This window comes from Cyanistes caeruleus, chromosome 1 (assembly GCF_971803275.1).
Source record: "Cyanistes caeruleus chromosome 1, bCyaCae1.hap1.1, whole genome shotgun sequence".
In the NCBI taxonomy this organism is placed as follows: domain Eukaryota; kingdom Metazoa; phylum Chordata; class Aves; order Passeriformes; family Paridae; genus Cyanistes; species Cyanistes caeruleus.
Window position 1 is genome coordinate 144,203,508 of NC_141701.1, and position 14,682 is coordinate 144,218,189.

A 14,682-nucleotide genomic window follows, 5' to 3' on the forward strand; every position below is an offset into this window, starting at 1 on the left:
CTCTGCCAGTTTTTATCCAGTAAACAGAGCACATATTCAAGCCACGAGCAGCCACTTTCTGGAGAAGGATGCTATGGGAAATGGTGTCAAAGGCTTTACAAGAATCCAGGTAAACATCTACAGTCTTTCCCTCACCCACTTAGGTCACCTTGCCATAGGAGGAGCTTGATCAAGCAAGGCCTGTATTTCATAAACCCTTACTGGCTGGGCCTGATACCCTGGCTGCTATGTACAGAGATCTTTTGAAGCAGATATAAAGTGAGTTTCCTAGAGAGCCTGTATCACCACAGCACACTGACAGAATATTCATTTTGGCCTTGTGATCCCAACACACCTACATCTGGAACATGGACAATCTAAGGAAGATAGAACTAAATAGATCAAGCAAATTATGTGCCAAAAAATGTTTATCTCCAATAAATCTGGACTCACTAGATCTGCTGTAAATTCCTCCTCTCTAAATATCTAACATATGATGAAATAAATGCTGTCACTGTGGAGACAAAGGTTTGGATCCGTAGTAGATTGCATCATATTGGCTGTTCTTTCTCACAGGACAATTACTCTGCAAACAGAACCAAATCTGAAAGACTGTCTGGCTCTAATAATCATAAAGTTTTATGGCACCAGCAGCCTCTGAGTCACTCATCTATTTCTTCCCAATCTATATCTCCCAATATCCACTATTCAAACAATAAAATGTGAGAACATATTTGCATATTATGACAATTTCTAAATGAGTAGGCCTCATCAATTTGACTAATGCTCTGGCTGAGCTTACATACTTTGTACTGAAGAAGTTTTTCACCTAGTGCTGTATCATAAAGATGCACAAGTCATATCCCACAGCATGCTGACAGTTTGCATGTTATAAAATACATTAGAAAGTTTTGTACTAGGATTTTTCCTCTGGTCCAAAACACGGCATTCAAGAACTAAACATGCATTTTAAGGGATCCCTGAAAATTTGAAGAGATCAAAAAACATCATCAGGGAAAAAAATCATTCTGTGCTGTTAACCTGCACAATTCTGAACAATCATTGCAAAATTCCTCATATTTTTGGTGCACATCCATGGGACATCTACAGCAAAGTATCTGTTATGGCTCTGAATTCACAGAGCCAAGCTGCTTTGCTGTTCATTCCAGAGTGGTTGTCAATACTTTGCTGGGGACATTTTGTCAAGCAGTATCAGCATATACAATGTTCATTCTCTCAAACCAGCCCCTCTGCTTCCTAGTCACATGAAAGAGTGCCTCATCCTCCATGAAGGGGCTACCAATAGAGAGGTTCATCCAGTTATTACCCTTCCCACACTTTGGTCCTTTTTCCTCAGATGTTCCACCTGTCAACTTAGTGTTGTATTAGGAGATAAAACTCCCTTAAGTGGTGATAAACAAGGTGCACTCACAGGTACATGGCAAAAAAACAGGGGGTGAAGAAAATCCTTGCTGTCAAGACAAGTGAAAAAAAAGAGCAGTTGCCCACAATTTTGTTCCCTTTCAAGGTCTGGCAATGAGCCCACAGGTCTCCTAGGAGCAGGATTTTCACTGAAATCCTGGCCTTTAGCGAACCTGATGGAGAACATTAGAGAGAGCAAAGAGGGTATGTTTTGAAAAACTCCCAGCAATGCCACAGAGGTGAGCCCAAATGGGATGAATTCATGTCTGGGAAGCCAGAAGGAGGCCTGGGGATAGATTAAAAAGAACTCACCATATCCTTGTTCATACTAATAACAAGAGCTGCCTGTCTTAGGGTTTGCTAACAGACTGTTCCCAGTGCCCTTGACCTGAAGCTCACTTTACTTTTGACATTTCCTGAGCAGCTGGCATTAAACAGAGGGTTTCTTTATCTGGGCTGCAATACTCTACTTTATCCTTTGTTGATTCTCATCAACTTCATCACACTATACAATGTTTGTGGATTAATGTAAACTCTATAAAGATTACTGATAGCATAAACTGGTTGAAATTACTTCAGAAAAAAGGATCTTCGTGAAGAATATGTTTGTGCTAAAGCACTGTTTTAAAACTATTATTGTTAAAAATGCAAAGCTTTTTTGTTTGTACAGTCCTAATAGAAAAGGAGCATTAGAAAGTTTGCATTTTTTAAAGTAAATTGAAAGAAGCCCTTTGTTTCTAAAAGAAAGAAACTTCCACTGAAACAATAACATTAAAAATTTTGGGGGAAATGTAAATTTGTTATTTTCCATGGAAATAGATTTAATTTTTTTTTTCCAATCAGATGCTGCAGAAATGAAGAAAAAAAATACAGTTTACTATTTTTCCTTTGTTTCTCTTCACTACTCCTGCTTTCTGAAGATTCCCTCCTGCTTCACCCTGGCCACACACCAACCTCTCACTCATCATGCACCAAAATGTTCCCTTTCTTCATTCAGCTCTTTCCTTAAGAGCTGCTTCTTTTGTGAAAGCTTCCTGCATCATTTTTCTCCCTGTTGGTGACTCCAGACCTTCTCACACTTGAACTATTGTCCAGTATTTATTGTATCCATTTTAGTCAGGTTGTTAGGTCCATACCCCAAAGGCCTCCAGCCCCTCCTTCACCCCTCAGCACACAAACACAGCAAAGGGAATTATAAAATCTTAATCAGGAGAACTCAGCAAGGTTCCTCCTGAGGAGCAGCCTATAAAATGTCCTGGGGAAGATGCAAGGCTTGCTGGAGTTGAGGTCTTCTGCCCTGAAGGTTCAAGCACTATTTTGGTGAAGTTTGGACCAATGCATGAAGGCACATGCTCTGCTGCAGACATCATTACAAGAGCTTTCCACAACATGACAGCAGACTTACAGAAAGAGCTTGGCTGCTGGTGGTTGAATTTCTCGTGATTCCTCAGTAGAAAGCATGGGAGAGATGCTAAAGCACTTGAAATATGGATTTGTTTAAATTGCTTATGTGCTTAAGAAGTCGTTTGCTGCCTCTCTGCTGACTATTAGTTATCCCAAATCTCATGGTATATGCAGCATCTATTTGTATAGGTGTGGGAATAATCATCTTCCAATGCCTTGGACATAAATTATTGTATAAAAAATGAAGATCAATAAATGAAAAGAGTAAGCTACAATTATTTGGTTCACAAAAACATGACCTACGCTTCCTGCAAGTGCAAACTGCTAACATATCTTTTGTTTTAATGTATGTCACAGGGAACCACTGCCATGCCACAAGAAAAAAAAAAATCATATATACAAAATTTAATACTGCATTTTCAGCTAAACATATCTCAGACATTTCTCAGCTTTAAGCACTGTGGGTTCTCTAATTCTATAGCCTGGATTTTTATTTTAATGGAATTTGACAATAGCTCTTTCAAAAAAGGGTGGGATAGACACTAAAATTTTGCCTTAATCATTTTCTTCAATAGAAAACATTTTAATAATAGAAAATAATAAAACATAAGGACCATTGCAGCTGAAGCTCTTATGGACTGTCTGATTGCTAGAGCTAACCATAAGTGTTTTCTTCTCCTTTATGTAGTGTTTCACAGACTTTCTTATTTTTTAAGTGCTCATTGGTTTTTACACAACAGAACATTTTGTTTAACAATCCAAGAAACAAGACATCATTCTATTCTGAATAACAGGAGGGTCAGATAACTTTCATCTTCATCTCAGAGCTCTTACTCAAGTATTTCCTTCTCCTAGAAGAACCACCATGAATCCATTGGGATCTGAGGTGAAAAAGGTATAAAATTCCACAATAAAAATATGTAGAAATTAATCTAATTGCTCAGTAATTTCCTGGCTGAGTAAATTGTTTAGTGTGGAATTCTCTGAAAAACAGGGCTCTGAGGAGGAGCAGGGCTATCTCATCTCTCACATCAGTGATGAATCTTCAAGGTACAAGGGGACCTCTCTGCTGAGGTCAATATTTCGACAGCTAAGGGTGCCCACTCTCAGCTGAGTCTGACCAAAATTACACCATCTGATTCAAAACAAGGATCAGGTTGATTATTTTTTTTATTATATATATAATAATAATTATATATATATATATTATAATATATATTTATATATATATATATATTATAAAAATTAAGAATTTTTCAAGTTACATTTGTCCATGGAGGCTTGACACAGAAAGGATTGAAACAATTTCTCACTAGTTTGAAGAAACACCCCAACCAAGACAAAAATGCATGAGCACAAGAGAGGTGTCTTCTCTGACGCCAGTATTCATCAGGTATAGGAAATTATTATCATTTATGTAGCATAACATCCGCTGTACTTCTTATTCGAAGAAGATAAGGGGAATTAAATGAATTGTAGCAACCTGTGTATTCAGGTATGAAGCACCAGAGGCTTTGTTCAAGCAGGCTGGGGTGGGGGGCTCCAGCTGGAGAGCGCTCTGTGGGTAACAAGATCCAGTTTTGCAGAAAAGTGAAGCAGACATGTTACAGCTGTGGCACTCGCAGGGAACACCTCTACAGCCAAAGGCTTCTGGCACCATTTTTGAGGCCTGAGCCACATCAACCACGCCGACGGAAGGTCTTGGGTCACGTCTGGGCAAAGATATCTTTTAGGAGGCAAGAAAAGCCAGCCTGGCTGCTGCGTTCCTCACGCACCGAGGGGACAATTTCCTCTCCAACTGTTAGAAAATACCACTTCTGGTGTTTGTATCCTATTTTGTCTCCGAACCAAAGAGGGGGGAAAAAATAATACCCCAGCAGGTCACAGAGTTCAGTGAAAAATCCTACAAGCTTTTCCTGAACAAATAATAGATACTGACCTCTGGCCCTGCCTTTGCATGAGAATTGCCATCGGCTTCGGGAGCCTCTGTTGCGGTGGGGGACGCGCAAACGGCAGATTCTGATTTAAAACTGATTTTTTTTTCCCCCCCTCCCCGATTTTTTTTTTTTAAACTTTTTTTTTTAAGAACCTAGAAGAAAAGGGGGGTGGGGCAGGTGGGGGGGGTTGGCCTGGCAGCTCATCTGCATTACAGATCAGGCCCTCTTTGAGCAAAGCAAGCATCCATAATTCATTACATGTTTCCTGCAGGGCCTGGAGACGGCAGAGCCTCCCTAGCAACAGAGCCATGGCAACAGCGCGCGCCGCCCGACCAATCCGCGCGCGCCTTACAGCCACAACCGGGCCAATCAGGAGGCGGGACACAAAGGAGGAGGGCGGGTGGCGGCGGCGGGGCGGGTTCTGAGGGAATTGCGTGGTTCGGGACGCGTGTCCGTACAATCCTCAGCTCTGAGTGTTCTGTAAAACTGAGAGAAACTTGAGGGCTTTCAGCAGTAGCAAGCGTATTATTTATCTGCTTGTTTGTTTTTAGGAATTTTTTTATAATGTATTCTAAAGCACCTTCACCTTGAGGATTTTTCAGAGGGAAAACGCCGTGAATGCACCTAGCACAAAACCTCTGTAAATCTCTCCCTTTTTTTTTTTTTTTTTTTAGGCTAACGGTCTTAAGTGCAAATCGCTGTGTAATTAGGGAAAACAGAATTTTTTTTATTTGGTCTTCATGAGGCAGAAATGCTCCTTGAGAGCATGCTGTACTACTCCACAAATGACACATCACTTTCAGAGAATCATCTTAAAAATCATATTATTCTTCCCTCCACTGCACCCTCCAGCAATAATCATTGTGTTGTGGCTTTGCCCTTCCAAGCCCGTGGCTTGTCTTATCACACGACACAGTCATTGCTCTCGGGTGACACAGAACAAAAATGCAAGTGACAGAATAGTGGCGGAAAGAACCCAAAAATTTGCTGTAGTAGAAGCTGTACCTGGAAACAAAAAAGTGCTGAAAGCGTTGAGCCTCACCACATGCAATTGCATTGTGGAGTTTTGTTAACTCTTGTTGTAGTACTGCTACACACACAAAAATGTGTAATTTTCCTTCTTTGAGGGTGAGGAAAAGGATTGAGCTTGGTTTAGATTAAATAAGAGCAGTGAAGGCAGAAAAGCTCGTTGATTACTAAAGGCACACAATGGTAGTTTACTGCAACCATCGTGTTCTGTAAAGGTGTATCATTTTTCTCAGAATGGCATAAGGAAATAGTTGCTTTTGAAATATTTGTATTTAACATACATTTTAAAAGAAATACTTGATGTCTATGTGGGTACAAAGGTCTGTAAATCCTAGTATAAAACTGTATCTTTTATCTCGAGGGAAAATGAAAAGCAATCATTTATCCAAACCTGAACATTGCAATTGAAGCTGAGATACTGTGGGTTATCTAAGTAAGCGCTTCACCCCTCAACCTGAAAGGTGATCCCAAATTCCACTCAAATGCATATATTGCTCAGATGGTGAGAGCAGAGATCAGAAGATTTGCTATGGATGCTTCAAAGTACATTTTGGGACCCAGTGCCCCGTATTGAACTTCAAGAGATGATGCATAAATTGAATAAAGCCTTGAAGGCTGCCAGGGGAAGATTGAAAAATACATTCCAATCTCCCCTCATATATTTTATAAAATGTTGCAAACTACCTATCTTTTCAAGGCCATGCTTTCTGAGATTCCGCAGATTAAAAAATACTGTATCACTAACTTTTTTGATCTGATAAATGGCTGAGAACTCTTCTTTATCTTTCCTTTCTTTCAACAAATTAGTATGACTAATTACTATGTTTTCTGTTCAGAAGTGGCAGCTTCCCCCTTGTTTGAAGAGAAGCTGTGTTAGGATTTTCACAACTGTATTTTGCAGCAGACAAACTTGAGATCAAAATATTTATTTTACCTTAAAAAACTGCAACAACAAATAGTCTGAAAACATAATTAACAACCATAATTCTTTCCTCTTGTCAAGAATGATCAATTTAGCAATTTCATATTTTGCTTGCAATTAGACACAAATGAAGATTTGAACATCAGGCCTGTGACTGTTAATTAAAATCATTTCATGAACCCTGTGGTCTGCATAGTTAAAAATCAGAAATTTTCTTCCAAGATGGTGAAGTTGTCCCATACCTTTATCCTTAACTTTGACAGATTCCACGTAGGACTGGAGGCATGCTCATTGTGAAAGGCACAGTGCTCTAATGAGCTGTTACAATCACACAACTTAAGCTAATGAATTTTTTATCCTCTTATGTGGATAAAAGTTTCTGTTAGAAGTCAAAAGATCCCCTCTTTTTAAGTGGATTTGTATTTGCATTTCAGGAGGGAGGGGAGGAAAGGATACTGCAGTGAGTGAAATTTCTTGTATTCTTAACAAACAGCGCTGTGTGGCTCCATTTGAAGTGTGGAATGCTTCAAGGCAAAGACATGGATCCACAGGCACAGGTGGAAATAGGAACTCACGCTTGAATGAGTCAAGTGAGTCTGTGCAGGAGAGAGGACCCTGTCCCCCTCACATCCTTGAATGACTCTGTGTGTGAGGAGGAAGGCTCAGTGCTGGCAGAGGACCCCCAGCTGTGTCACTGCAACACAGTGTGTGGAATAATCTGTCACTTCATGTGCAAAGGCTAAAATCTGAATTTGTAAGGGGATTTTCTGATGCACTCATGAACAACATCAGTCCTGAGCTTCACAATGGTGATGTGCTGTAGAGCAGCAATATTGCACACTTAGACAGGGATCTGGAAGCATTTTGTAACCATATACTGCTCACACCTTGCAGCATCAGAGAGAGATATATTTCACCTAGGCCATAAAAACTGTGTTGTTCCATGTTTAAGTGCTACTGATCCTATAGAAACTCTGTGTAATCTAAGGAGCTGGAAGAGAAAGTCCTAATTTATTTCAGTGCAGACTTTGATGTGCAGACGGCAGTACCAAGGCTGGGGTGCCTTAAGAGAGGAAGGCAGGAAGGCAGGAAGGCAGGAAGGCAGGCAGGAAAGCAGGCAGGAAAGCAGGCAGGAAGGAAGGCAGGAAGGAAGGCAGGCAGGAAGGCAGGCAGGAAAGCAGGCAGGAAAGCAGGCAGGAAGGCAGGCAGGAAGGCAGGCAGGAAGGAAGGAAGGCAGGAAGGCAGGCAGGAAGGCAGGCAGGAAGGCAGGAAGGCAGGCAGGAAGGCAGGCAGGAAGGAAGGCAGGCAGGAAGGCAGGCAGGAAGGAAGGCAGGCAGGCAGGCAGGCAGGAAAGAAGGCAGGAAGGCAGGAAGGAAGCCTTGACTACAATTTCTTCTCCTGTAAATGTTCTTGGAGTTTCAAAAGGAGTTTTGAATCTTGCCAATGAGTTCACATGGAGGTTCTGGGCATGTGTTAACTCATGTTGCTGAATTAGTTTCTCTGCCTAGCAAACGGATAATTATTTTCTCTACTCTTGTCTTAGGAGTACATAGAGTCTGCACATCTCTTTTCAGTAGTTCGCTGCTTGTGTCATTTAAAATAGTGAGGGCTGAAATTGTAGGATACCTTAACAAGGTAAAAATATTTACCAGTTACATCTTAGGTCCAAATTCTTGTTCCAAAGTAAGCAGTTAAACAATGTTTATTTCTCTGGGGTCTGCTTTGGAAGCAGAAAATCTTTCTCATTGAGTTCAGTGGGAATTGCAAGCCCCTATCTGAACAAAATTTGATCCAGAGACTTGAAAGAGCAGAAGACATCTATGAAAAGGTAGCTCTTGACTCTGAATTCCACATTAGCTCCTTAAAGACCTGCCCAGAGACTAATGTAAGGACAGAAGCCCAATCATGGCCTGACCCAAAGTCCATTCAGCCAGAATACCTGAGTTATTTCAAAAGATTGAGATCAGGCTCCAAAGGAGCCACATGCAACAATTCAAACCCCAAACAACAAGCAGGATAGGTAATTTTATTTATTGTTTCCTGTCTGGTGACACAGAATCTGAATTTTCCAGTGTATTTCACATGATCCTTGGTTTCTTAAAGTACTTCATGGAAGCTCAGTGTTTTCTCCAAATTTCAGACTGATGTGTAGGGAGAGGTCAGTGGATTTGCTGTGGATTTCCAACTGCACTGAGAATGTCACCAAAACCTCCAAGTGGCTCAAAACCTGTACTTCAGCACTTCACTTTTATTTGGATTTTAAAGCTTTGCTCAGCTAATTCTACTGTGTCCCAGCAGCCTGGAAAATCCCCAGGAAAAAAAAAAACCTAAGGACTGCCCTTTTGCTATTGTCTCTTTCCAGAAAGGGGCCCAGGTAGTGACTTGTGAGTTCCCTCTACACAAAGCAGAGAGAGGAAAAAAGAACTAATCTCCCCTGCCCCCCATGTGGGAGAGAAAGCCAGGGCTCAGCAGCGTGTGTGCGTCCCAGCGAGAGCGGGGCTGGGGCACAGGATGACCTCCGGCTGCCTACCCGCCACAAAGGGACCATGGCATTGACACAGCCTGACTGCTCTCCTTCGGAGGGGACAGATTGAGAGGAAGTGACCCTTGGTGCCCCCCTTCTGCAGGGGACCTTGTGAAATAAGTGTTGCTCTTCTCTTCCTTCCTTCCTAAGGCAGCTCAAAGAACTTAACGATGAGAAATTGCTTGCTTTTACTTCATCATTCAAAGAGCAAGCAGTGAAGAGACTTTTTCCTTGAAAGGGATGAGGAGGAAGTGTAGAGGAGCTAGCCTTAACTATTTATTCTGTCTTGGGAAATCCAAAACTGGTCCACAGGGTTTCACGGATGACAGGGCAGCAGGCAGCAGCAGCAGGAGCTCTGGGTGAGGTTGTGGGAGTCTCTCAGGGGTTGTTTCCTAAGGGGACTCATAAAATGTTCCCTGTGGCCCCATTCCCAAGAACCAGGAACATCAGGATGTTCAGAGCTGTTTAACAGAACTCCCCAATGGCATCTGGTTAATTACAAGTGAAACCCAGATCTAGGAGGACAAGAAGGATTCTGGGGACTGTGAAAAGGAAAAGGCTGATTTGGGGGAAAGGAAGCAGAAGTGGTTAGGCCCATGACACAGCTGTGTGATCAATCTCTGCCCATCCATGCGGAAGTTCATAGTGCCTGACTTTGAACCCAAGGCCAGGCCTGGGTAGGTTTGAGCATCAAGATCCTGAGGTCCCATGAGAGGCAGCTGGGGGTGTTCAGCCTGAAGGAAAGTGGGGCCTTATAGCTCTCTACAATAGGAGGGGTTGTGTCCAGATGGGGGCTGGTCTCTCCTCCCGAGTAAAAATTGGTAGGACAAGAGGAAATGGCCTCAAGTTATGCCAGGAGAGGTTTAGATTGAATATTAAGAAAAAGTTTCTTCAATGAAAAGGTTATCAAGCATTGGCACAGGCTGCCCAGGGATGTGGTGGAATCATTATACCTGTAGATATTTATAAGACATGTAGATGTGGCACTTAAGGACATGGTTTAGTGGTGGACTCGGGAGTGCTGGGCCAGTGGTTGGACTTGATGGTGTAAAGGTCTTTTCCAACCTAAACAATCTGGGATTGTATGATAAACATTTCATGCACAGCCCTGGTTCACATCTCCTGGCTGTTGAGGGGCAGTAGGTAAAGCACGTGGATTCGGTCTCTCCCCTCCCTCTTCAAAGGAGTTTTAAATGTCTCTCAGATGCACTTGGGGTTAGTTGGGGAGGGAATGACCTTTGGATTCTCCCTCCAGAGGGAACCTGAGAAAATGACCTTTTGGCCCTTAGCTCTGTAGGGGCTCGGGAGAGGTCGGGAGGAATGACTCTTGGTCCAATCTTGCTCACCACAGGGGCTAGGAGAAGGCAAAAGAGAAAGAACTCCAGGAATATGTGATCACGGGAATTTCTGTCGTCTTCTGAAAAAGAGGCATGTTTACTTCACAGTCCCTGTAAGAAAAATAATCTGCCACTGAGAAACAAGCAAGTCCATTTAAAGCATAAAAAAGCCTCAACTCGGTGACCTAGAAATCAATGTCGAAAGTAAAAGCTGATAAATAAATAAATAAGTAAATAAAATAATCAGGAATGTCGTGCAAAAATCAAGGGGTGCCCTCTGAAGAGGTGTAATCAAGGCTCTGAGCCTTCAGTTATAATGGTTTTGATTAAAGAAAGCTGTGCAGAAGTAATCTATTTTATTTTTAAATGGCCTGATTTTCCCTCACTACTCTCTTGGAGGCTGAACCTAGAACAATTTGGAGGAGGACATGAAGTGTTCAGTGAAAAAGGCAAGAGAAAAAGTATGCATTTAATAAAAAAGAAAACCGACATCTGCTTAAGTTACTTTTGGGGTTTGATGGCACACATTAAAATTCACTGAAAATAGCAGTGCTCTGATAAAATAAAAACATGAAATCCTGGCTGATCAAGCTACACAGTTCTGCACTTTTTCCACAAAACCTGCAATATAATTACAAGCGCAGTTGTCACCCGGAGCTGGCGATGGGGCTCATCATGTGCTGTGTACCTGGGGGCTTATTTATTCTTTTTACTCTTCCAACTATAGAAAAAACTTTAAAACTTCCTTCCCACAAACTTTATATCTATTCAAAAATTTGAATTCTTTACTTGTTCCCATTATAGCTGAAAACTTCTTCAAGTGTGAAAATCTTCTGTTCTTATATAGGGTCAAACGTATTTTCTTTGCTTGATAAATAAAGACAAATAGTAGAAAAGAACCTCAAAAGAATCCCAGCATGGGTGGGAGGGGAGGGAAGTTTACATTTTCTTCCTTGAGAGCGTCAGATGTTTATTCAAGCCTATCTGAGCCTTTTGAGCAGAGCCTGGGCTGAACTGGAAATCTCCTGAGAGCAGCGTTCCTTAGAGAATGGAAGGGAGAGCTACCTTCAGAAGGGCTGGCCACAGTGTCTGGCAGTGACAAAGGTGCACTGAAGCACAGGGTGCAGAAACAAAATTTTGAAATACTGTCAATGCTCAGCTCTTTCCCACTTTTTTTCTTTGATTGTTAAAATGAGCTGCATAAACTATTAAAAACTGGAAAAGCAAAGGGAATCCAAAACTTCTACAAAGTGTGCAGCTTTTGGTTTAGTAAGTTACATGTTTTAGTGGAAACCCAGGCCACATCTTCATTTGCCTGTGGTCAGTTTATTGGGAAGATAAAGCAACTGATTGCAGTTGGTTTTCTTTTGACACCTCTTTATGCTTCAGGCTTACAGTGGTGTTATTTTCACATTGGAAGTTTGACATACAAACTAATGTACACAGAAGGAAGAACATCATTGTGTAACTTGGCCTATGAAAGATTCAACAGCACATTTACAGCGCAGTAAAGCTGTTTAAAGTGGAAAATCTTAACACTCCTTCATGGGAGGATGGCTGTGAACATGAGCACAGGCAAGATGCTGATGTCCTCTTTGCAAAGGTAGGCAAGAGCATTAGACAGTGCCTGCAGCCACAGCATCCTCTGCCAGGACTAGAGGCTGGAAGTACTTCTCTCCTAATAAAATACAAGAGTCCAAACAGACCTGCAAAATACAATTTTTGTAGAGGTTTGGAAATTATATTTGGCCACAATGTCCTCCAACTGTGTTTTAGGACAATAATGGTATTGTGTCCTCCAATCCCCAGTCATAATTAACATTTGATTTCTAAAAGTGTGGCAATCTCGTATGTTCTTTGCAGGAACAGCATGTGTTCTCTATTCAGAGGAAATCAAAGTTGTATGATGTTTACATTTCAGCAGCATGTTTCAGAGAATGAATTTAGCCATTCAAAGCAGAGCTACTTTTAAATAATATTAAGATAACAAGGAAGTCATGGAACAGAGGACCAAATGAAGTTACATTTCTCACCTGTTAAAATTACTTTTATAATATGCTGTCTGCTGCCTCAGCTTCTGAGGTCTGCAGATAAAATAAGCAGTGGTCTAAACCAAAAGTACTTAGCCCATTTGTGAGGAATAATGTCGTGGTTCTCATGGCCTTGCCTGTATCTGGACCATCCCTTTCCCAAAGTGAGACTCACCCTCTGCAGCCATCTGGGAGCATCCAGCACAGCAGCCATGTGGAGCCATGTCCGGCTTCTGCTGGGAGACCATTTAACATCTTTTTAAAAAACTTTTTACCAGGGACTTATGCATTGGTGTGCTGCCCAGTCTGAGGCAAAGTTATGGGAAAGCATACCAGGAGTGATTTATAAGGCCTGTGATACCCTAAGGTTGCCTCGGTTATCTCTGCATAATGCTGAACCATGCTGTATAGGCACATCTTTGTGTTACTCTTCAGGAGAAAATTTACTCCATAATGATGAGGAAAAGCTGAACAAAATTTGATTTATCCAGAAATAATCTCCTTTTTTGTCCTCTTGAAGTCACAGCTTTTTATGTGGTAGCAAGAGATCTCTTGTAAGGTGTAGCCAGAAGGAAAAAAAACCAGCCAGCTCTAAGAAACACATTCACTTGGAATAAACTAGAATTCACCACATAAATTTCCACGTCAGTGTAGTGTACAAATGCACTGGACAAATCCCCATGTTTATTAAGGAGGGAGAAGTTGCTTGCAGTTTCACCTACAAAGCTTGGACTGGGCTTCAGCAAATGGTTTTTGTCTTGGTTTGTGTCCCAGGCTTGTTTAGTTCATGTGAACACTTTACAGGTTATGCAGACATCCCCGGAGCTCACAATCCATGTAGATGAAATGTAAATCCACTGAGTTTTTGCCACTGATGATGAAAAATGTGTTTAGTACATTATTATTGAGAAAAAGCAATGTGTGATGGAAATCTATGTCTTTGACACCATTAAAATTCTTTCTGTTAATATTGATGAGCAGTGGTTTTAAGTCTGTGTTCATTTGTATGAACAGGAAGAAAAATAATAAAAAGATAACTGGAATCACAGAAATGCAGAGATACTAATATAACCACCATTCTCATACAGGGATTGGCTGACATGCCCCTGGCATGTGTTTTTTGCCAAAATACCACGGGACAGTGCATGTTTGCTGTGTGGGTATATTGTAACACATCCTAACACAAAACAGGGAGGAGGCATTCAGTGACACATTCTGATTAATTGGTTAACAGGAGTCTCCTCATACTCATTACAGCTATTCAGCCATATCACTTTTGAAATCTGAAGGCACAATTTTATCTGAGAGTCCATATGGCTTATCAGGAAACTGTGCATATAGAAAACTAACACTATCCTGAACCAAGATAATATTTATCTAATAGACCATAACAACTCAGAGAGAGTCAATATGGTCTCTCATTTGAGCATGCACTTTGATATGCATTCTACCTATCCAAACACAAGTCATTTACATAGCAAGCTATCTGTCTGGTAAATCCATGTTTAGGTAATTCTTATAACGGTGGGCCTTTTTCACAAGAGAGATTATGAAGATGATTTGAATGTATTGTAGTCCATGGACTAATTTTGAAATTACCAAGTATTTACCTGATAGATTGTAATGGCCTCTGATGGAGCTGTTGGCTTTTATCAGCTAAACCCATATTTTGGTATGCAAGCAAATTTGAAAAAGCAAAATATTTGCAGAATAATCAACCAGGCTGCTCTGTTTGACTTGCAGCACTCTGCCTGCTTTGAGCTTCCTTGATGGAAGGAGGAGCTATCTGCTACCAGGGCACAGACCTGGCAGAAATGAGCCACTACTGTAAATTCTCTCATGTCCCTTCAACTCTGAGCAGCCTTGAGAGTGTGGAGAGCAGATTGCTGCTCAGAAGAAAGTGAAGAGGTAACCCTGCTCACTTAATCCCATACAGCTCTGCAGAGAATATCTTACGGTGAAGCCATACTTGCCCTGAGAGTCCTGAGCAGATCTCTGGCTGTATGTTTAGAAAGCCTTTAACAGATTAGTTAAATAGACTTAATCATCCTCACACTCCCTGTGTTTTCTGTTCTATTTTCCTTCCATTGGAAAATCA

At 41.3% G+C, this 14,682-nt stretch overlaps 1 long non-coding RNA gene across 4 annotated transcripts in view; it reads right to left on the minus strand.

Moving 5' to 3' along the window:
- LOC111925461 (uncharacterized) overlaps positions 1 to 5,037 on the minus strand; it is a 47,604-nt gene extending 42,567 nt beyond the window's left edge. For 2 of the 4 annotated variants that reach the window (XR_015279668.1, XR_015279667.1), the window contains exon 1: positions 4,745 to 5,037. This is a non-coding gene — a long non-coding RNA (uncharacterized LOC111925461). The remainder of the gene's footprint in view (positions 1 to 4,744) is intronic. The other 2 variants (XR_015279669.1, XR_002862255.2) reach the window with 1 other exon arrangement.
- Between the last annotated feature and the right edge of the window lie 9,645 nt (positions 5,038 to 14,682).